The sequence below is a fragment of the Staurois parvus genome, unplaced genomic scaffold (genome assembly GCF_062004578.1).
Source record: "Staurois parvus isolate SC_StPar_1 unplaced genomic scaffold, SC_StPar_1.0 ptg000291l, whole genome shotgun sequence".
NCBI lineage: Eukaryota > Metazoa > Chordata > Amphibia > Anura > Ranidae > Staurois > Staurois parvus.
Window position 1 is genome coordinate 4,095,740 of NW_028318087.1, and position 24,638 is coordinate 4,120,377.

At 39.3% G+C, this 24,638-nt stretch overlaps 1 protein-coding gene across 10 annotated transcripts in view; it reads right to left on the reverse strand.

Annotated features, from left to right (window-relative positions):
* Positions 1-24,638, reverse strand: part of ZMIZ1 (zinc finger MIZ-type containing 1) — a 470,001-nt gene that overhangs the window by 147,254 nt on the left and 298,109 nt on the right. The window contains exon 5 of one of the 10 annotated variants that reach the window (XM_089682520.1): positions 16,968-17,024. The exons of the other annotated variants lie outside the window; for them this stretch is intronic. The gene's annotated coding sequence lies outside the window, so the exon portion shown is untranslated. The remainder of the gene's footprint in view (positions 1-16,967; positions 17,025-24,638) is intronic. 10 annotated transcript variants of the gene reach the window in all.

Here is a 24,638-nt window from a genome sequence, read left to right on the forward strand (position 1 = left end):
ACTGACAGTTTGTAGTAATGAATAATAATACATTTACAGAACAGCAATATGTGTAATAATACCATCTTCCAGTTGTTTACTATTGTGTGTAGTTGTATGTTCTGTGTATTTACATTGGTAAATACTTTAAAAAAAAAAAGAAAAAAAAAAAAAAAGAAAACCTAACAAAAAAACAGTATAAAAAAAAAAAAAAGCAATATAGGAAAAGGAAGCCTATATTGTATTGCATATAATATTGTAACCTCAACTTTGATAACCGTGTGAAGGACACCACACTGGGACTGCTGATTTCAAACATGATAAAAGTACTACAATAAACAGGAATATTACATTTAGCAATTAGAGTTTTAAAGTGGACTGTCATTAGACTAAGTGTAGCTCACTTCATATATTATGGTAGACACAATCAGACACAACACACCCATACAGGAAGCTCATACACCGCTGTCAGGCCCATGTAGGATGCTGTCACAGTGAGCAATCCCAGCACAGAGTGCCAGTCTGTTCCATGCACTGATAAGGCTTTCTCCTGACTCCTGAAGATTAATCCATATCCTCCCTACCATGAATCCCATTCCAGGGGGAGAAATGTCAATAGATCTTCCCACAACTCTCAGCATTTGTTATCCTTGACATTTAGGTCCAATGTAAATAACTTGTCATCAGTGGTTTCCAGCCTCAGACCTCACAGAGCCAGAAATGGATGTACTTCACACAGACACATAGAAGATATATATCTCCTCACAGGAAATCTAAAACCATGCTACTACTCAGACAAGTGACTTGAAGATGGCTTTTGTTCTGCATATAATCTCTTCTTTTAAGGAATTTACAAACAATAATTCAGCAATACAAAATGCTGTGTGAGATGGCAAAAAGCACAGTGCAACACATGGTATCAATCAGGGGCGGACTGACCATTTGGAAACTCGGGCACTGCCCGAGGGCCCGGGGTCAGTAGGGGGCCTCATGAGATGCCCCTGGTAACTTTCTCATAGGCTTTTTTGAGTTTGGGCAAGGACACAGGGGCCCCATGAGTTGTCAGTCCGCCCCTGATATCAATCCATTACACAGTAACCATAACTGTCACTATACACGCTACTGAAAAGGATAATAATTAGAACCAAAAAATAAAAAAAATCTAATATCTGTAAGAGTCACAGGCATCTTTCTAGCATTGTGCATATCAGGGCCCTACTATTCCTTCTGTACTGAACTGTATTGTAATGGTACTGTCCCCCTTTATATTGTAAAGTGCTGTGAAAACTGTTGGCACTGTATAAATCCTGTATTATAACAGTAATATCAATGGCAGTTTGGAAATGATTTCCTTCCGGTTATCAGTTAAGCTACATTGACTGAGGGTGGCCTTGTAATGGAAATGAAGCTGAAGATATTCTGAAAAACTTGCAGAATAAAGCAAACCCCTCCCTCCAACTATTTGAAATAATTTGTATAATTGTTAAAGTCCGTCTTATAGCTATTTGTACTTCAGGAATAGCTTTTAATAAGAACAAGTCTCTCAGTTGTGGTATTTTATCCCTATTTCCACTCTGTGCAGCGGGAGTGATGCAGGCCACAGTAAATCACACAACAGGAGGATTAGCCTGTGATGATAGAGCACCGCTGACCACTAGTTTAAGACTCTAGTGAGGAAGTTATTACATACGTACTACCCCTGTGTTACAGCCTGTGTATCATATTACTCCCCAGAGGCTCCGGAGAAAGACACAACATAAGACTTTGCAATGATTGAAAAGGTGCAGCCATCACCTCTAATCCTTCTGTATGTATACATGTGCACTCACAAAGAATACTGAGTGAAGATGGATATCTTTCTGTAACCATCATATTGATACATTCCTTCTTTCTACATTCCACGCACAGAATTATGGGAGCAAAATCAAAATATGAAATTTACACTTCAGAAATGAATTACTGATTATGACCAAGTATTAATGAGCAATTGGATAGCTATATTGACATTTAAGTCACAACACTTGTCACCTCTTGATTGTGAAAACGTCTTAAAGTGTACCTAAACCCAAGAACAAAAATATAACATACTGCAGCTTAATGATCATTAGATATGGTGGCTGCATTAGTTTTATTTTTTTTCCTTAATTTTAGCTTGTGATCCTGTCAATACCATACTTCCTGTCCTATGGTGTCAATGCTCACTCACCATTCTGTATCTATAGAAGAATTGTCACCCTAGGGCAAGATTGCAAAACAACCCCTCTCTTCATAACAAGAGGGAAGGTATTCTGTAGCTCACCCAGATAGCCAAGTACAATACTAATGGGAATTAGCCACAGGCACAGAGCACAGGAAGTGATCAGCTCACAAGATTTCTAGCAGGATTTTTTTTTTGCACTTATCAAATAAATATAACAAAATGCTTTTACTGGTATATGGAACATACCAAAAAGGGAGCAAATGACAAAAGCTCATGAATAGGGTTCATATTTTAGGATCTATTACCAACTATAGTATATAGCGTGACACTCAAAGTGGTTGTAAACCTCAGACATGAAACATGAACAAAGCATATCCCTCTATAGTGTGTACTTGTCTCAATTAAGAGCACCAAGTGTCATTTCTGTCTGCTGCTTTGTTCCTCTGCTGTCAGCAATAATACCTTGGGACAGGTTTTCCTGACACCAAGAGAAAAATGGTGCACCGGGAGGGACCTCCAGCTGATTGACAGTCTCAGCTCTGTTCCTGTGTGAAGGGGGGGGGGGGTTCCTTCCCTCCAATCATCTCTCAGAGCTCTTGTACAGTATGTAACTGCAATTCCCTGCCCTCTGTTTTGAGAGTCTATGAAAGACCCTTTTCACCTCTGAGTTTTACAAGGATGTACAGGACAAATGGCTGCAAATAAACAGGTACAACTTATGTAGGGGGATTTGTTTCATCTCTGTGTATTGCCTGAGGCCAGTCACTTCACTGGGTATACGTAAGGGTTTACAAAAGCCTAACGTCAAGCATAAAATAGCACAAAGCAGATTGCTGAGACTTCAGTACTACTTTTTGGCCTATTTATTGGAAAAGCATTGTGTTTAGTAACTACTACTTCACTCTGAAGAAGAGCAGGGAGCATTGAAAGACAGTACTAATTGGCCACCTCATTGCTTACCAGGCATAAGGTGGCTTTCTAATAATGGGAGGGTTGAGGAGAGGTATGTAGCCCATGTCATGTAGTGTGTGAAAGAAAACACAGGCAGTCAACCTGTTAGTCAACCAGAAAAAGACTAATATATGCAAGAAATGAAGATTTACTTGTCAGAAGGAAGTACACATTAAAAATAAAATAAAGAGCATATTTTCAGCAAAATAACTGGAAACACACATAAAAAGATAGATAGACAGCTAGAGCCTGTACTACACATAACAGATGTAAAGGTCTAAAGTATATGTCTTATCTCTATTTAATATAAAATAATATCATTACTAACCATCTTGATAATAGGAAGCACGCGGTTCCTACCCATCGACATTTTCTGTTTTTACCAGTAGATGTCTCCATTCCCTACCAAAGAAAATTCAAGCTGTGCTGTCCAGACAGTCTGCTCTGTGTTCCTTTAAGCCTTTACAAGTCCCTACAAATCCTCTGCTGCTGCTTCCTAACAGGGAGCACTAAAGCTGACACTGTCTGTATGACCTTGTGGTTATTGATTAACTATCTCCCCATTCCCTGCCATCTTTCACACCTCCAGGGCTTGCAAACAGAGAGCTTAGGAGCAGCAGTCAAACACACTGACAGCCACTCTAAAGCAAAAACTGATCTTAAACACACAGAGGTGAACAGACTTAACAGAGGCAAAATAGAGGGAAATAGTCGATTCTGGTACAGAAAAGGCAGGAGCAAGCAAGGATAGAAGAGGGACAAGTTATGAGGAGAGTAAGAAATTAAGAGAACAAAAAAGGTAACTGTGACTGGAGCAATAGAACGAGTAAATCAGAAGACTGATGAATCAAACACTGACAAGAACACCGCCACAAATGCTGGACGGCATATTGTATGACTGGGAATGAATGTAGTATAATCAATATAGCACCTGTAGAGACAAACGCAGCACAAGAACCTGTGAACCAGGCAGACCCCCATAAATAAAGGAACAGAAGAGGGTCCGCCAGAAAACATGACAGAAATATAAAAGGTGACAGTACAGAATACAATCTAGAAGATCACATATACACAAAGCAATGATTTAGGTAGTTTAGAATAATGATCTGTCTGGAACTGTCCTGTTATGACAGTTTCCTCTTTCATCATCAGTATAACACTGATCTATAAATTCAAATCTTGGCTAGGAAGGTGTATGAAGCAGAACATACCAATATGAAATGTAAGAACATATGGCAGAGTATTGACTGTGCACTAAGTGAAAGTAGCAGTGCCAATCAGATGGCATTTCAATTCGCAATCTTCAAATGACAGCTTTCAAATGAGCCATCATTCCAGTATGTATCTTGTATGAGAAGTGGTAATGGTAGTATGACAAAAAGAGTGCATTGGTGTCCTGGCAAAGAGTTAATTTTGGATTGCACCTTTCAAAAATCACAGACAGGAGCGACAACAGCTTGTGCGAGTCTCCTGCTCGCCTCCTCTGGGAGGAATATCAGTGAAGCACAGAAATTGGTTCATCACCATGCACATCTGTAGCCGTGTTTAAAGAGAAGCAGAGAGAGCTCTGTGGCCAACACACAGGCAGCATGTTTGGGAACAAAATGGCAGAGCTTCCCACCCTTGTAAAATTAACGCTTTACTTGCTGATGATCTAAGGAAGAGATTTTCAGTAAACCAACTGCTTTTGATATGTACGGTTTCTGCCAAACCTAAAACAGAACACTAGTCTTTTTTTATCAATGAGTCTTTCATGAGAACAGACTCTATGACTGACATGCAAACAGACTGAAAATTAAAGCAGGGGAATGAGTGTCTGAATTTGATTGGTTGCTGCTACAAATTATTACTATGGTAGGTATGTGCTAAAATAACCAATTTTAAACAAAGTGACCATAGCATTTTGGGTAAAGGGCCATTATGCAGTAGTTAAAATAAAAGGGCCAACACATTTTGCTATTGGGTGGAGGAAATGATAATGTTGAGCTGTAATACTGGCGTATTGTAGCGGTTTTCAAATGTTTAGCTGCGATGCAATTAAGTGGGGTTGCCATCTTCCCCTGCACCATCCGCCTGTGACAGCACTGCCTCAAGTCTCTTTCCAGCTCACATCCTCTCCAGGCCTCCCACCCAAAGCGCCTTCTCCCTATTCTACCCTCCCCTGATGCAGGCAGATGAACAAGCATAAACACTGACAGTCCCACAGCAAAGTTAACTGATCTATCATTTTATTAAAAATAGCTTGCAGGCACAAATGCTAATCCTCCTGCAGCAGTAAGAGCCTCAGCGAAATGATCCATACCAAAAAGCTTGCAGATTACATACAGTTGTTCTAACTACTGCCCTGACCACACAAATTTCAAACTCCAGTGGGGGGGACTTTAGTTCTTTCACTGTCTCCGAAAGACGTCTCCTAATATGCCAGTTAACCCTTTTCCAGCGCATGAGGATTTCAGATACTAGTGACATGCCATGGGATTGTTTCAAACCCTAGAGGATGATGTGGGTTGGGAATCCACCACCACATAGGTTTCCCTCGAGTCTACTGTTACCTGGTCCCTTGTGTGTGACACATCAGTCTGTCCTTGTTGTAGAGCACCCCGCTGGGAAGTAATAAAGAGGAATGCAAATATGCAAGTCACGCAGGGCCCCCTCCCATTTCAATTTATGCCTCAAAGTTTCCCCTTGCAAAGCCATATCTCTGACACAAGTGAATGTGTCAAAAGGGAATGGTTCTCAGACCTCAATTTCCAGCACAATAAAACATGTGGAAGTGATGACCCCCGTTTCAGACCACAGCTAAGACCTGTGGTGTGTTTAGAGGGACTGCGATTCACTGCTCAATGAGAGAATGGGATAGAGGGAGGGAGTGACAGCAAGCGGATAGAGGACGTGAATAGAAACAGAAGGGGGGTGAGTATACTTTAAAGAATGCAGCCAAGACAGAGTTAAAAGGAAATCAAAATGGAGTGTATCCAGGGTGAAACGTGAAAGCAGAAACAAAATAAACTGCTGTGCTTAACTAGTGAAACATGAATGGGGTGCAAAAGATAAATATAAGATTGGTATCCTGGATCAAAAGACTATGTAAACATCCTACAAAATATACACACTGCTTTACTAACCTAATGCCAATGACCTAAATCAGATCTTTGAGTTCTCAGAACATCCCAAGCAGTTCCCAATTTACAATAGCTGTGTATTTTATTTATTTTTTACAAGCAGTGCTTTAGATGAAGTGGCAGTTGTACATTAATTACAGAGTTAATTAATTAGGTGCTATCGTGTAATCATGTTGTAATTCATTGGTTTACTCTCAAGTGTATGAAGAAGTACTCGGAGATGAAAGCAACGCAACAAGTAATATTTTTACCAATTAACGCGGTGAGTTTCCTGTGAAGGGAACCTATGCAGGATGCCTGCTAACACCCAGCAAGATACCTGTTGTATACTGGACTTTAAAAGAAGACTTACTATAAATATGTATGCATACTGTATTAGAATATTAACCCATATTATGCCATAGTCCATCGCCAGCTAAAATCCACAATTAAACTACTAATTGATAGATGATAAACAATGTCTTTTAACAGAAAATGTCATATTTTAAGAAATGTCTATCAACTTTGCCAATATACCGAATGACCAATGTTCTAATAATGTAAAAAAAAAAAAAAAAAGAAGGAGCATGGCTTCACTCCTAAAATATTTATCTTGGACAAATATGATCATATTTTTATTTTGGACAAATGGATTTGGCCAACATGCACCTTCATTTTATATATATTTTTGAGATTTGTTTTCCAAAAGCTCACATAATATATGCATCTCCATCAAGATACATGTTTTATTATAAAAAAAAAAAAAAACACTGAAAGGGAGGGATGGATGGACAAGCATATAGATATCTTTAATGACACTTTCAATGACTTTGTTAGAAGAGTTGTTCCTGATGTGAAGTCTCTACTGCAAGGAGTATCTGTCTGCTAATTACGTATTCTCCCTGGTAGCACCCTGTATTCACACACAGACAACGTGAAACCAGGGAGCAGAATTAATTACAATCTGACATATTCCATCTCCTGCTAGTGCCTCCCAAGATAATGTTTTTTTTTCTGAGTTCCTATAATTAGCCGTTGGCTTGATCATCTCCCCTTGCACGGCTGCAAGGGCACCTTCATTGCAACTCCCCAAATGTCATATTGATATATGGTTATATGGCATACACCATGCACAATCCTCCCTAACCACATCACCCTATTTATACGATATAAACCAGCTAACAATTTTAGCCATTTATGATCTAGGTTATGTCTGAAACAAAGAAAAAGATTAAAAAGATACAAGAGACAAAAGGTGTAAGTAATAACAACTGAAAACCTGAATGTTTTTGCCAAACCAAACATGTACAAGTCTATAGTGTGTATGTTTCACATCTTCACTTTGGCAGCTTTTGTAAATTAAATTGAGTTGCAGGATGGCTGTGAACATGCTCAGGTTTCCTAGCCTGAGCTGAGGACCCACCAACAGTTGATGATTTATAGATATTTACACAGGCAGCTAAATAACACCAATTACCCCTTTTGTACACATGTGAGCTTACCTGCAAAACGTGAACTGTACGAGGGACATGAGAATACAAATTACAAACTACACAATTGCTGATCACAACATATAATGCAGTTGTATTTCCTGTAGCATTTTGTGTGACAGTGTCCATATTCAACAAGAAGCCTTGGTACAAGCAAAAAAAAAAAAAAAAATTCATTCCTCATACCAGTTTCCACAGGTTGCATTTTACAGATATGTGCTGTAGAAGAGCTTTACAAGAATGGTCAAGAAGTATACAACCTGAGACTTATATACTTAATAGACATATTAAGTATAAAGAAAGGCAAAAGTTTTTTGTTTTTTTTTTAAGTTTTATATAGTGGAGACAAATTAAAAACACCTGTCTCTATTTGTCCTGTTTACCATTATAATCAAAAGTAAAAGTACATCCCAAATGTTATGTCATCCCCCAGAAAGAAATAGAAGGGAAGTCTTCCAATGGGGACACTAATTCTCCTGAGTCCTGAGGGGTCCCAAGTGATTCCCTCCATTTGCAGGGATTTCCTTATTTCCTTTAATTTCCTGTTTTGGCCATGGGACAGAAAGTGAAGAGAAATCTCCCAATGGGACACAAACGGCAAAAAAACAAAAACAAAAAAACAACAACTAACGGGTTATAACCTTCCTCACTCTATCCAAAATGCTGAGAAAAAAAAAGTTTTGCCTATAGTTCTGCTTTAAAGCATATCCAAACCCAAGAGAAAAAAAAATGTAAAATACTGTAGATATGTTTGAATTCCTTTGATATGGAGACACTATTAGTTAACTTTTTTTTTCTTTACTAAATGTTTATTTCTTTTATTTTTACCTCAAATGGTCAGTAGCAAACTTTAATTTCTAGGGTGTTTACATTAACTAACTGTATTAATCTATGAAAAAGCAGCATTGTCACTGTAGGAAGTCTGTTAGGACCTCAGAATACCTCCATCCACATTTTCCATAATGCAGAGAGAAGGTGTACTGTATCCACAGAGATAGCTGAGAACAATGGTACCTGATAAGACTGCAGAGGCAGAGAGCACAGAAGTTATCAGCTCACAAGATCTCACAGTGAACCCAAAAGGAAGACCGGGTGAAGATGGAAGCCCTGTCAGCGGTGAAAGCTCGAGGCTGGAGGGCTTTGTTTTAAGTTAAGTATTCCATAATGTGCTAGTATGCGGTTCTGTGATTCACCTGGGTAAGTACCAACATCTGAGCTTTCCAATGATGCAGTGAGCAGTGAGGGAGCACAGACCAGCTAACTTATTATTACTACTATAGGTACCCATACAACATCGACAATTTGTGCAGTGCTTTACATATACATTTCACATTCACATAAGTCCCTGCCCTCAAGAGCCTACAATGTAAGGTCCCTAAAGGCCCATACACATGATGAAAAAAATTGTACAAGGAGTGATCTATGATAATTTGATCTTTAATATACAGCTTTCAAGAGCCGATCACGATAGTTCATGTGACCATAACCGAAAGGACAAGCACAAAAAATTCTCCTGCACGATACCAGATCGTATGATTTTAATCATTACAGTAGTGGTCTGAAACTTCAATACAAATACAATACATGACATTACTTCTGAAATTCTATTAATTCGAACGAGAAGTTGAGTAACCTCTTCGTTTTCGATATGAAGACTAGCATGCAATAAAAAAAAAATGGATGATCGTTTATCTGATATTCTCATCATGTGTACAAGCCATAATTCACATTCATACATACACATACTAGGGCAAATTTAAACAGGAGCCAATTAACCTACCAGCATGTCTTTGGAGTGTTTGAGGAAACCCACGCAGGCGCAGGGAGAACATGCAAACTCTGTGCAGGTGGTGCCGTGGTTGGGATTTGAACTGACAACCCTAGTCTTACCAGGTGGATGTGCTAACCACTTAGCCACTATACTGCTGAGAAGGTTGGCTGTCAGCGCGAGTGGTCACTCGGCCTTGCATAAGCAAGTGACACATTGTATCAAAATGTACACTATATTGCCAAAAGTATTGGGACACCCCTCCAAATCATTGGATTCCAATATTTCAATCACCTCCATGGCCACAGGTGTATAAAATCAAGCACATAGGAATGCAGACTGCTTCTACAAACATTTGTGAAAGAATGGGTCACTCTCAGGAGCTCAGTGTCACCTGTGCATCCGTGCAATCTCCTTGCTTCTGAATATTCCACGGTCAACTGTTAGTGGTATTATAACAAACTAGAAGCAACAACAACTCAGCCACAAAGTGCTAGGCCACGTAAAATGACCTCCAAACTTCGTGTGGCCTTCACATTAGCACAACAGAGCATAGAAAGCTTCATGGAATGGGTTTCTAGGGTCAAGCAGCTGCATCCAAGCCTTACATCACCAAGTGCAATGCAAAGCGTCAGATGCAGTGGTGTAAAGCACGCCACCACTGGGTTCTAGAGCAGTGGAGATGTGTTCTCTGAAGTGATGAATCACACTTTTCTGTCTGGCAATCCAATGGACGTGTCTGGGTTTGGCGGTTGCCAGGAGAACGGTACTTGCCTGACTGCATTGTGCCAAGTGTAAAGTTTGGTGGAGGGTGAATTATTGTGTGGGGTTATCAGGGGTTGGACTTGGCCTCTTCGTTCCAGTGAAGGGAACTCTTAAGGCGTCAGCATACCAAGACATTTTGGACAATTTCATGCTCCCAACTTTGTGGGAACAATTTGGGGATGGCCCCTTCCTGTTCCAACATTACTGCGCACCAGTGCACAAAAGACAAGTAAAGTGAGTTTGGGGTGGAGGAACTTGACTGGCCTGCACAGAGTCCTTATCTCAACCCAACAGAACACCTTTGGGATGAATTAGAGCAGCGACTGCAAGCCAGGCCTTCTCATCCAACATCAGTGCCTGATCTCATAAATGCGCTTCTGGAATGGTCATACTTTCTCTTAGACACCCTCCTAAACCCTGCGGACAGTCTTGCCAGAAGAGTTGAAGCTGTTATAGCTGCAAAGAGTGGGCCAACTCAATATTGAACCCTACAGACTAAGACTGGGATGCCATTAAAGTTCATGTGCATGCAAAGGCAGGTGTCCCAATACTTTTGGCAATATAGTATACAGTATGTAAAGGCAAGATTGTTGTTTGTTTTTTACAGAAAAAGGAGGAAGATGGTTAGACCCTCTGTCAAGTTTTTATTGCTGTCTGTATCCTCACTGGGCATATTTACCGTCTATGTGTTCTTTGATCATTGTTACAAGAAAAAAAAAAAATGAGGGTAAAATCTTCTAATCAGGATCAATGTCTAAGAGAATGTCTATCAATGTGGAGAAATTCCATCTCACTTCCTGTTTAGTCGATATAGGGAGATGTCCTAATATGACACAGACAGCAAAAAATACACTAACAATGGATTTAAACTTTCCCTACTCTAACAAAAAAAGAGCATTCCCTTCCTATATTAGCTGGTTTCGGTCACATGCTACCTCGTGTTCATGTTTAAAGCTGGTTGAAGTGTAGATAGGAGGTGGAATATGGTGCAGGCAGATGCTGTTAGCGCTACTTATTGTGTGGAGAACAACAGACTGGAGCAAATTTTCTAATCTGACTTATGTTTTCCTGAGACCAGCACTCCAGCATCTGTGCAACTTCATAGACAGTACAGGATCAATATCCGATATGGCCCCAAAAAGAAAGGATTATCACTTTTGAAGTCAGGACTCCTGACCTGCATAGATGTTGGGGTCAACAACTGAAAGGGTCAGCATGGCTACCAGAAAATGAGCATTTTCAGAAGACGTCAACAATGGCAGCCTGCATGTCTTCCTTAGCACAGGTTTTCTTTAATATTAGTTGCTTTATAAGAGAAGGTCATTTATTTTAAATTCTCACAAGAGCCCAAACAATTTTAGGCCTCATGCACACTGAGCGCTTGCTTAGCTCTTCTGAATGCCTTTTCTCCTGGCAATAAAAGAACAGCGTTAAAAAGCCATGATCTGCAAACATGTTTAGGTGCATTTAAGTGCATCAAGTGTTTGGGTGTTCATTCAATCCACTGTCCATAATATTAATTTACTCTGACCACTGAAATGAATGGACGCTCAAGTGCTAAAAGTGTGTCACATTTAGGAACATCAGACTTTTTTCAGCCGAAAAGCTCCTCTCCTGTACGCACATGTGATTTTTTTTTTTCTACTTATTGCTTATTTCTGCATGGACACTTAGGCTAACATGAGGGGACATTTAGAGAAACAAAAGTCAAACGCCCTTAAAAGCAGTGTTTTTGACACCCAATGTGCATGAGAAGGGTTACAGGGCAAACATTTCATTTCTGTGTTCTGATTCTATTACCAGTTTTACGCATGTCCTTCATTGACAATGTTTAGTCCCTCAATGCGCAGTGCAGTCACACATTAAAATGTAAGTACAACTAAAGGCAAACTTTTTTTTTTTTTTTTAAATCATGCAGAATTATTAAAACACTTGTCAGGTTTTTATTGCAGTCTGGCCCCATGTTGGGGAGATTCACTCTATTTTTCCTGGTGACTGTAATCATTGAAAGTGAAAAAAATGAATAAAATCACAAATTTAAGGTTGTCCCCAGAACAGGGATAGGAAATCCTCAAATCGGGCTACTAGTTCTGGTGACAACCAAGGATTTCCTCACTCTGGAGGGTGGGAATTTTCTTTAATTTCCTGTTTCAGCTATAAGACAGAAGGTTAAAGGAAATCTCCCCAACAGGACACAGATGGCAAAAACAAAAATGACAGGAGGTTATAGCGATCCAGTATTCTATCCAAAATGAAAAAAAAGGTTTTGCCTTTAGATTTACTTTCAACCTGAAAATATAAATTTGTGCAAGCCAAGCTAGAGACAGGCAAACAGCGTTCTTGATAAGTGTCTAAGTGCCATTATATCTATTGGTTCACACAGATAATTGATCAGCTTCCTTTCCTGCAGTTATGCCATAATAACCTGTACACGGTCTTGTGCTTCTACTATTCCACCAAACCTATTTTTGTCTAGGAAACTTGACCCTCATACAGATTTTCGCTCCATTTACACTGGCTTAAAAAACGCTGCTTTTACAGTAGGTTTGTGTTTTGCCTGTAGAAATAGCTCAGTGTTATCCTATGTGTCTATGCACATGGACATTTAGAGGCATATTTTAAGCTCAGCATTTAGAGGCAAAAATAAAAAAAACTTTTGGTTTACGTTTCTGAGATGAGTTTTCTGGCAGAAAAAAAAAAAAAAAAAAAAAAAAACGCTGAATGCTCCTAAATTCCTTTACAAAAAAGCTCTATAATAGTTTTTTTTACTGCTAAAAGTTTTTTTTAAGCCCAGTGTGCATGGACCCTTAATTTTCACCCAAAATTTTAGCAGCAAAATTGTACCATTCCAAAAACAAAGGCACATATGTAAACAAAATCCAAATATTGAAAATTCACTTTATTTAGAGAAAAAAATGCATACACACTTTATTAAACACATACAATATGAGGTATAGAATATTGAAATCTGAAATCTAGGCAGGCAAATTAATGCAGCTCTGTATTCATTAGTACATCTGTGTTTTTAAATGCAAGCTGTTTAAAGAATGTACCTGAAATTAACCTAGAATCAGCTTCTGCAATCTCCTGTACAGTGGAGCTCAGGCGCAAAGGGGGCAAATCAGCATGGCAGTCAGTCATCTGTGCTGCAATTTTCATGTGCTAACAAGGAACATGTTGATAGGAGGAGAGAAGAGTGTCAGAGAGATTAGCTCATCACTGTGCTGCTCCATCTGCATTATGCAGTCGCAGGCTGGGGAGAGGACAAGGCCTGTATGGTTATTTAGGTGAAGCAGAGAAAATCAGGCCTCCTATTCTGACAGACAGGGCTATGCTGTGTAGCAGAGCTGTGTCACTCTCATAACTGGATAGACAGAAATACAAATCCTTAGGTAAAACACCACCTATATATGCGTTTCATCTAATTGTTTGCCTGGAGTAAAGTTCTTGAACAGAGAGGAGGCGAAAGGGCCATACTCTACTTGAATTTCATCCAAGACAGCGGGTATCGGCTAAATTTCATGTATGGCCAGCCTATGCACTGTACAAATATAATGGTAGTTTAAAAGACACCAATTAATGTGATACTGGGAGCAAACATTGGCATTTTGTTAACTTTGCTTGTACACCTTAGTCTGCACAGAAAGCATCATATTGATAAGTAATCATCAACTTTCAATAGGCATTTATCAAACATTCATTTTTCATCTGCTAGATGTTTGTTAAGCGTCAACCATCAATCCCATTAAGATCTCTATTCAATGCTTCCTGACTGGAGTTGAAGGGTGCTTAGAGGTCTTTAAGAAAGCTGTTCAACACTTTTAAATGACTGCTGAATACGATGCTCTTCAGACTAGTGTTTGCAAATCAAGATTGAAAAGCACCTGTGTGTATTTAGCATAAATTTACCATGACCAAGTCTGTGTCCACGTGAGTGTCAGATGCTTGCTTACCATCCAGTGTCCAATGTTTAACAGAAGGAAGAGAAGAGTTATGGTAAATCAATATTAAGCATTCATGTGGTCAGTCTATTAGGGATATGAGCAGTTTGAACCAGACATCAGCAGCCAAATTGGAGGGTGATGCTGTCACTCTTCTTGACAGAATTGGCAAATCTGTGCCTGTCCCCTGTCCCTGTTAAGCGATTGTGCACACAGACAGATTCTGTATCTGTTCAGTTACACCACAGAGATCAGTACCCACTGCAAGTATCTGCTTCAACTTTGCTCTTAGGTCAATAAATAGAACAGGGGGAAAGACTAAAAAAATGTAAAACCTTCATCTGCTCACCCACAGCTAGATCTTGTCATTTAATATACATTATCATGCAGAAGATTAAACTGCAGTAGAAGTGTTAGGTAAGGATGTACTTCCTTCCTACTGTCTGAACTGAGAAGAGTGCAGGGCAAAGATCTGCTGGGCAGAGATGAAATATTGTCCTACTAAAAAATGAGCAGAAGTTTGTGAATGTTATTTCACACTCGCTAGTATTGTTACTGTATGTAAATTTTGTTTGCGGTGACACTGAATTCTGCAATCACATAAGTGTTAGGAATCACCCTAAACCCTGCAACATGCTATATTTCAGGTTGTCCATGAGATTTCCAGTTTAAAGAAAACATACTGTTTTAGTATAAAGATCAGTTCAGCAGCACTGTCACAGAAGCCATAATAAAAAAGTATTTAAATAGAGTCTGTGTGTGTTTATGTGTGCGCGTGCATGTGTAAGGTTTGCATGTATGCAGCAGGCAAGAATGAAAGCACTTTAGATCTTCCCCACACATCCCAGGTATTCTAATCACCTCAGTAAAAGCCAATGCTGACAGACCCTGCTCTTATTCCCACACTGTGCCTCTGGAAGATATCAAGATCTTTACTAGACCATGGGTCAGTCAGAGAACACCAAGCCAAAGCCTCACGTGGACCAGAAATCTCAGGGCAGGGGAACATGTGGCACCCTATGGAGGATTTCAACTGCAACTCAGGCAGCTTCCAGCATTTCCCCTCTGCTCTATGACCACCTGACTTCACCAGATCTCTCCTAGCTAGGTAAGATCAGGGGAATAGTAAACTATCTTCTGACCTTCTCAAAGAGATTGAAAAGCTAGGCCAATGCACAGCCCTCCTAGAAAAATCATATGGGTGATGCCACAATGGTCCTTGAAGGCCGCAAGAATTACCTTGAACAGCTGCAATCAGAATTACAAACTCTATGTTCTCAAATAGAGGACATCGAGAATCATACTCTTCACAGTAACATAAGAATCTCTGGCCTGCCTGAGAGTACTGTTGATCTCCAAGGCTCTGTGTTAGCGCAACTACAAGATCTGACACCCCACCACCATGCTGAGTGCCTGGAATTGGACTGTGTATTGAGCCTTCACCGGCAGACAACCAGATGGTTCCCCCAGGGACAATTCTTAAAAATTTTCCTTGTTGCACTTTGAGGAAAGAGTGATTTCCTTGTCCTTCCAGGGCCATATTTATCAGAACTATGCAGGCTTGGTCCAATATACTATTATCAAATGTTGGGCAAAAAGCCTCTCTCATGTTTTGCAATCTTACCACATTCACTACAGGTAGGGGTTCCCCTTTCTTCTGCTTGTTTCACTTTCCCTTTGTAGTAAACCCGATTCTAACCAGCACACCTATTTGAGATGCTTGGCAGTACTAGGGTCGTTGGTTTGAATCCCAACCACGGGACCGCTTGCCTGAAGTTTGCATGTTCTCCCTATGCGTGTTTCCTCTGGGTACTCTGGTTTCCTCCCACACTCCAAAGACATGCTGTTAGGGTAATTGGATCGTGTCCAAATTGGCCCTAGTATGTGTATGTATAAATGTAAGTTAGTCACCTTAGATTGTACGGGACTGATGTGAATGTAAAATGCTGTGTAAATTGACAGCGCTATATAAGCACTTGTAATAAATAATAATAATAATAATAAAGACATACAATATTTCTCCAGGTTCAAGCCGTACTGAATAAAAAAAAAAAAAAGGATAACTTTGTCTCCACTTGTTCAGCCTGTTTGTTTTTAGCAGTTAAACCGACTTTGTTGTTGCAAATGGTCATGTTTAGGTTTACCTCTAACATTTTTTTTTCCATGAGCCTGTTCCGCTGGGACATTCAACAGTCATAGGCTCACTGCTCTTTTTATGGTGCCTATTCCATCATGGTACACTGGCCTTATGATATTGGCTACTTGTACTTAAGTCACCTATTTTACCCTGGGCAACCATGGCCTTATCGGCTCTAGTGCTTGGTCCTACCAAGCTCATGATATATAGACTTGTCTGCCATTGTATTCCACTCTGGCTAACATCAGCGATGGATGCAGCCTGGTGATACACAGTTTAGCTCCCTGTAGTACATATCCTTATTATACCTTTATCTCAGACTGAGCCTATATGGTCCATTTACTAAAGGCGATTAGCTTGTTCGCTTTGCAAGGGGATTTTTCCCTGAGCTTAGTGAATGTGGTGAACTTTAGCTGACTTTCACCATACAATCATATGCAAGAAAAAAATCCTGTTTTTATTATTTTACTTGCACGTGATTGATTATGCTTTGAGAAAAGGGAAGCTTCAACACATTCACTAAGCTCTGGGGGAATATACACAAACTAATACCCACAATTGATCCAGAGGAAGGCAAAAAAAAACCCTGTGAAGCATGGTCTAGTTTGCTCAAGTGGGGGAAAAAAAAATCCTACCTGATCCCCTGAAGGCAATCTGATATTCCCTGGATCAACAATCTCTGATGGCGTTACCTATAAAAGTTAATATCCAGTTATATTTCGTGCATTTAGACATGTATCCAGCTATTTCTGTATGTGGAGGTTAAATCTCTATTCCTCTGGACCTAAAGAGTGCCCCCTTGTCTTCTGTAATGATATGACCACTTCTCAAGAGATAAATTCAAAACAGAAGCCCAAAACTGAAAGGGGTGACAGGGGGCAGCCTTGTCTAATCCCTTGTGGGCTTGGAAAATGAGTAGTTAATAAGATCACTATACTGAATCAAAGGCTGTAACAACATTTCTTGGAACCATTGGAACCATTGGTGGACCACTGGCTGAGAAGATTAGTGTGTTGATTATTCAAAAGCTTGGTGACAATGCCAAACCCCACTTGATCCTGTGGATAAGTTGGCTGAGAAGATGATTTAGCTGCTTGACCAACAACCTGCTTAAGCTTTTGGAGATCAATATTTACTGAGGGAATTGGGCAAAAGCTAGCCAAAGTTAGTTGGAGAGTCTTGGTCAGGCTTCTGCTAAATTACAATATTAGCTCTGAACAAACTAAATGAGAGGCATACAGTTTCTACATAACTGTCCAACATATGTGCCTTCTCAATTTACTTTCACTTCTTTTGAGATCGTTGTGTCTCTCAGGACTCCATGTCAATCACTTATGTAAATGTAAAATTCTGGATGCTACTTTAACTCCAATCAGCCAATTATCTTTGTAGCCGCAACTCCTCTTTCACTGGACATCTACTCTCCCCTACTAAGGCAATACGCTTTCACCTACTTATAATTATTTTTATAAAACCAACCTACTCCCCCTTCTACCCCCCCTCCAAACCCCAACAAACAACTTTCTATTTTCTATTTCCTCTCTTTCTCATTCTTGTACCTCCGAGGATAAGCCTATACTTCATTCTGCTTTTGTCTACTCACTGAGGTGACTCTCCTTCCTCCACCCTCTGCTAATGCTCACAGCCCCACCAGTCAAATGGATCTAATACTAGATAATGGTACATTCACAATATCCTGTGACATTCTCCTCTTGTATCTGGGGTTTCTCGCTGGAGATGTTTACATGTTATTTTCATTACCTTATACCACTAGAAGTACATTTACCACAGCAATGTTATATCCCATCAACAGATTTCAAACCTTTATTAACTTTACACTGTCCTCAATTGATCCTCTGTATCCAAACTGTATATAAATTTCTTTATTCACAGAAATGCTTGAACAATATTGGTAATGATCTGAATTTCCTTTCTGGAATATTGTATCCAAGTTTACAGTACCACAATCATCAGATTTTAAAGGGCTTTTAAAGCTGGCTGGACTTGCACAAACAATCTGACTACTCTGGGGCAGACATTACCATTGCCTGGATGGGGGGAGGGGAGGAAGTAATACACATATTCATACTGAAAAACATGGGTGCCTATGGCAGGGGTGAGGTGAGGGGGAAGCACCACTCATCTCAGGGAGGGATGATATCATTCAGGACAGACTTTCTAACAGACCTGACAGTACCCAGATGATAGGGTCAGGGTCCTCAAAAACAGATCATCACCTGATCCAGCCAACTGTCATATGTGAAAGAGGTAAAAAAAACCTCTGCAGACTAAAAAAATGCAAGGGCAATGCTTGTAACATTTAGAATCTAGATGGTGCACCAAAGAAAAAGTTGGCCAAAGACATAAGCAGAAGTTTGGATATTCAGACACGAGCAAGCAAATTTTCCAAAATGTGTTCCAATTGTCAAATACGTGGACAAAATGTATTTACCCCAGAAAACAGAGGACATTGTGTTAAGACTGCATACTTACATATCAACACTTGCTGCTTGCAAAATTACAATTTGCAGTAATTACCTATCAAAATACCATATGTAGGTGTTTTCTTACCAACAGTACAAACCACTTACAAGAGCTCTGTACATGCAGGTAAACATGGCTAGAATTCGTTTTCTCACTTCTCAAACTAATCTGAAAGAAAACTAATATATTTTATACCAAGAGACCACTAACATGATTCACTTATGTCGTATTTCTTAAGAGTTGTAGATAAAACCTCTATAAATTTGTTCTGTAAAAAAGCAGATCACATATTCAACCTTTCCTTGATTTCTTTTCCATTCTGTTTATAGCATACAGCTTATTGGAAATGACAAAATAGATAGGAGATGGAAGTTGGTTTCTGCCTGGCCGAAGAGTGAATACATCCTTTAAGATGAGATAATGGAACACAAGCCCTTCTTCATTCATTGTTTTGACCCCTTCAGAGTGAGCACCATCTACACTGGACAGATCTGCAACGCATTGCTGAGCACTAATGGGATTAAAATCGCAGATGCCGAGGAGATGGCCACAAGCCAACCTCATTTATAGAGAAGTGGCCATTTCAGAATTATTCTCCTATTGTTTTTCTTCAACACAATCAAAGAAGAAAAATATATAGATAACTAGTACCCATAAACAGAAATGCATGGCACTAAAGAATGAAGGTGGAAAATGGGATGTTTTAGCCCAAGATGATTTTCTGCAGCTGACATACTCATCTACATTTTTCTCGCTAACAAGATTTTCCGATCTTAAACCTGGCTTGAATGAATAGCGATTGTTCCCTTCTGGTTAGGAAGGTGCTGCATTTGCTCATACCCCATTCACTGGCCTAGAATCAGCCAGGCCTCAGATGGCTGTTTCCATGACAACTTGGTTCATTCAATACAGGCACATAATGAAGACAATGTGTTTTCCATTTAGATGAGTTTTAGTAGAGAGGGAAAAAAGCAAAAGGGAGAGAGAGAGAGGAATGGAGAGAAACGAATGGAAGATAGAAGGGAGTACTATCAGTATGACAGATTGTCTGGGATTGGGAGATATTACATAGAAATGATGTCTCAGAGTAAGTTATCCATGCCAAATTTGTTTGCACAGCTAGGATTCCCTTTACATATACTGTGTTTTTTACTTAATGAAATACTCTAGGATAAAAAAAAAAAAAAAAAAAAAAAAAAAGACTTACTCTTCCTACAAGATGCTCATACATGCGCATACCTGATCATTTGGGTGGTAGCAATATCAAATTATTAGTTTATTATAAAAAAAAATATTTACTCCACATGGCTGAAGGCATTTAAATTCCCCAAAGATAATTAACCTTGGCACTGGCTTTTCTTTAGGGTTGCTTTGTGTTAGAAATTTTTTTCTTTTATAAATGCAAAATCATACTGAAAAAAAAGGGACATACTGGCTATGAAGATGAAAAAATCCTTTGCCTGCATTCTCAATAAACCCAGCAAATACTGCTCTCCTAATGCATATTTTATACAACAGTGGAGGGTTTATCATCTCCTGCCATTGTCCCTTCTACTCTCGTCTCTGGGCCCACAAAGATTCAATGGATCTATTTATTTAACCTTTTTTCAATAATTAAACATCATTTGCATTCCTCCTTGACTTTCACACTGATGGCAGCCATGTGACCAATACCAAGGCAGAAATGGCATAGACCAATCAGTGGCTCACCCTAACCAGATAAGCCCAAAGCGACAGGGAAAATAAACTGCAAGGATTTCTGGAGAAAGCACTTCTGAGCTTTCCTTTTATTACTGTTGGTTTACTTTCAGGTCCCATGTTTCAGTTTGTTTTACACTACATAAAATTAATTACTTTCTTGCTGTGGTATTATCTATTATTCACACTGACTTATATAAAACACTATAAAAAGTATTTGATATCAATAAAATTAATAAAAAAAAAACAAAACAAAAAAAAACAAAAAGTGATACATGCTATTTTTAATCACAACAATGAAATAATACACTGTGTGCATAATTAGGCGAGCATTTTGACCAAATCATCATTTTGATGCATATTGTCCAACTCCAAGCTGTATAAACTTGAATGCTTATTGGATGGAAGCATATCAGGTGATGTGTATTTGTGTAATGAGGGAGGGTGTGGCCTAAGGAGATCAACACCCTATATATCAAGGTGTGCATAATTAATTAGGCAGCTTCTTTTCCTCAGGCAAAATGGTCCAAAAAAGAGATTTAACTAACTCTGAAAAGTCAAAAATTGTAAAAATTCTTTCAGAGGGATCTAGATATTGAAATTGATAAGATATTGGGGAGTGATCACAGAACCAAACGTTTTGTTGCAAATAGTCAACAGGATCAAAAGAAACATGTTGAGGAAAAAAAAAAAAAAAAAAAAAAACGCAAAATAACTTTCAAAGATTTGAGAAGAATCAAATGTGAAGCTACCAGGAACCCATTATCCTCCAGTGCTGTCATATTCCGGAACTGCAACCTACCTGCAATGCCCAGACGTACAAGATGTTCAGTGCTCAGAGACATGGCCAAGGTGAGGAAGGCTAAAACCCGACCACCACTGAACAAGACACAGAAGTTGAAAAGTCAAGATTGGGCCAAGAAATATCATCTAAAAAAAGAGAGGAAGGCGCCTCTAAGTGCAGTATGGACAATTTATTAATGAATAGGTAAATTGCACTTACAAGATAAACAGTTAAAAACTCATTGTGTGGTGTAATAAGATCCAGGTGAGACATCCAGCCGTCCAGCAGCAAACTCTGTCTATAGGATCAGGAAGTAAAGCCTTGGATGTGTACTTTACTTCCTGATCCTATAGACAGAGTTTGCTGCTGGACGGCTTGATGTCCCACTTGGATCTAATTACCACACGATGAGTCTTTTTAACTATTTATCTTGTAAGTGCAAATTATTTTTCAATAATAAATTGTCCATACTGCACTTAGAGGCACCTTGCTCTCTTTTTTATGTTTACTGCATTAGAGCCTTTCTTCCACTCTAAGAAGAGCTGCCTCAGTGTTACTGCTCCCATCCATCCCTGATATCCATCTGGCACCTTTATCCTACAGCTACAGAGGCTGGGCTCTAACAAGTGCGCCCTATATAATATAAATTTTCAAGAAATATCATCTGAAGACAGATTTTTCAAAGGTTTTATGGACTGATGAGATGAGAATGACTCTTGATGGCTGATCAGTAATGGGTGCAGAGCTTTACTTCGACTCAGATGCCAGCAATGTGGAGGTGGGGTACTGGTATAAGCTGGTATTATTAAAGATTAGCTAGTTGGACCTTTTCATGTTGAAGATGGACTCAAAATCAACTTCCAAACTTACTGCCAGCTTTTAGAAGACACTTTCTTCAACCAGTGGTACAGGCAAAAGTCTGCATCTTTCAAGAAGACCATGATATTTATGCAGGACAGTGCACCATTGCATGCACTGAAGTACTTCACTGCGTGGCTATCCAGTAAAGGCCTTAAAGATGAAAGAATAATGATACTGCTCCCTTCCTCACCTAGCGTAAACCTATTGAGAACTTGTGGGCCCTTCTTCAACAGGAGATTTACTGTGAAGGAAAACAGTACACTCTCTCTGAACAGTGTCTGGGAGGCTGTGGTTGCTGCTGCACAAAAAGTTGCTAGTCAACAGATCAAAAAACTGACAGACTCCATGAATGGAAGGCTTATGACTGTTGAAAAGAAGGGTGGCTATATTGGTCACTGATTTTTTTTGTAATTGTCAGAAAGGTTTATTTGTAAATTTTGAGTTGAGTGTTTATTATTCTCACTTTAACAGATGGAAATAAACAAGTGAAATTGGAAAAGTTTTGTTTTTCATTTAGTTGCATAATAATTCTGCACACTAACAGTTGCCCAATAACTGTGCACACATAGATATTCTTCTAAGAATGTCAAAACCTCACTTTTACCTCCGGTTTGAGGTTTATTACATTTTGGATTGCCCGAAAGCGCTGTAGTTGTTCAATAATGAAATAATCCTCAAAAATACAACTTGCTTAATAGTTGTGCACACAGTGTAGAAGCTTAAAAACACACCCAACTGACTCATTGTCTAGAATTTGTATCAGAAATTTGGTATACTTCTATCTATTGTACAAAATTTAGACTTTTGTTTAACAGTTTACACACTTAAAAGCATATGTGATTTTTATTTGAATGTGCATGTTTGTGTAGTAAATCTACTACAGAAATGCACTAAAACGCACCATACTATGCCAGGATTGCAATAATGCACTGTAGCAATCATGCACACAGGGATGGACGCGGTCATCCATTTTGCTCCAAACCCCTCCATATTGTATCTCTCTCCCAAATCAGATTCCTCCGACATTCCCCCTCCCTCTGTTGAGTGACCTGTTGTCTGTTTGTTGCAGAGATCACAGACAGCAAACTCATTGGGAGGGCGTCATGGCTATAAAACCCCCAACCGGGCTGGGGCCTAGATGTTTGTTAACTTCTCAATCTGGGATATTGTAAAGCCATAAACCAAGTCCTTCACTGAGCTCAAAGGCATTCCAGGTAGTCGTAAAAACAGACTTACATTTAAAAACTCACTTTTCCATATAATTTTAGATCTTCAAATAGGACATAATTACATAAACAGGGAGCACATATTCGGACGGCTCACTTTAAGACAAGTCGCCTGGTGTATTACACCCCCTAGCTGGCATATACAGGAGAGCAGAAAATTATATCTCCTGAACCATTCAAGCAGATATGTCATATTTCATATCTAATCGTTCAGCAGATGCGTCTGCATATTAATCTACTAGTGGCAAGGCTGCAAAATGCACCGAGAAATTATGAACCATGACATCAACTGTGAGAGTTTTTGGTCATAGCCTGAGCTCCCCGCCTACACAACCCCCTCCCCAAATGAGGTGATTGGGTCTCTGCTTCAGGGAGACACCCTGTGGAGTTCTTAGAAAAAGTTAAGCTGAGTTGAGGAAAGTTGAAGATCCTCCCTTTTAACACTGGAACCAACTTTGGGAGAAAACGCCCTTTTGCTCAGAAAACTTGAAGCTGCTTTACCCAAGGCTTTTGGTAAGTACTTTATCCCTCTAAACTTCTTTCTGTTATCTCTTTGCTGTGCTATTGCTTTTTATATATATATATATATATATATATATATATATATATATATATATATATATATATATATATATATATATATATATATATATATAGGCTACATCTTTTTCTGTAAATATTTTATTTGCACCCTTTTGACCTTTTAGTAATAAATCTTACTTTCTGAAAGTGTTGAACTGTTTCTAAAGCTCTTTAATGCAAACTAAGCAGCCCTGCCTCTGAAGAGTGCTACTGTGTGTGTGTTTTAAACTTTCGTATATCTCTGCCTGCGGTGACAGTGGTATACCGACGATTATAGTGTTATTGCTGATATTGCCGAGTTTCCTCTTTCTCTGTACAAAAAAGAGGTGGTGGCAGTGTGAAGGGCTAATTGCATAATTAACCTAACCCAGTAACAATCGCTTCCAGGCTGCCGGCACACAGGTTGTGGTCCATTAGCTGGAAAATCTTTGTGCAGGGTGCAGCTGGGCGTGGCATTGTTACGCACGTGACAGCGTGGTTTTAGATTGGCTAGTCCTTCGGTCACGAGTTTGGTGAGAAGGGCTGGGGTCTGACGCCACGATCGACACATGCACTGCATCATACTTAACATATAAAAAACTGAAAACACAAACAAGCACAAGCAAAAAGTTCCTGTACATGTGCAAATAAAAAAACAGAAAAGTACTGTGCCAAATTACATTGCCAGAACA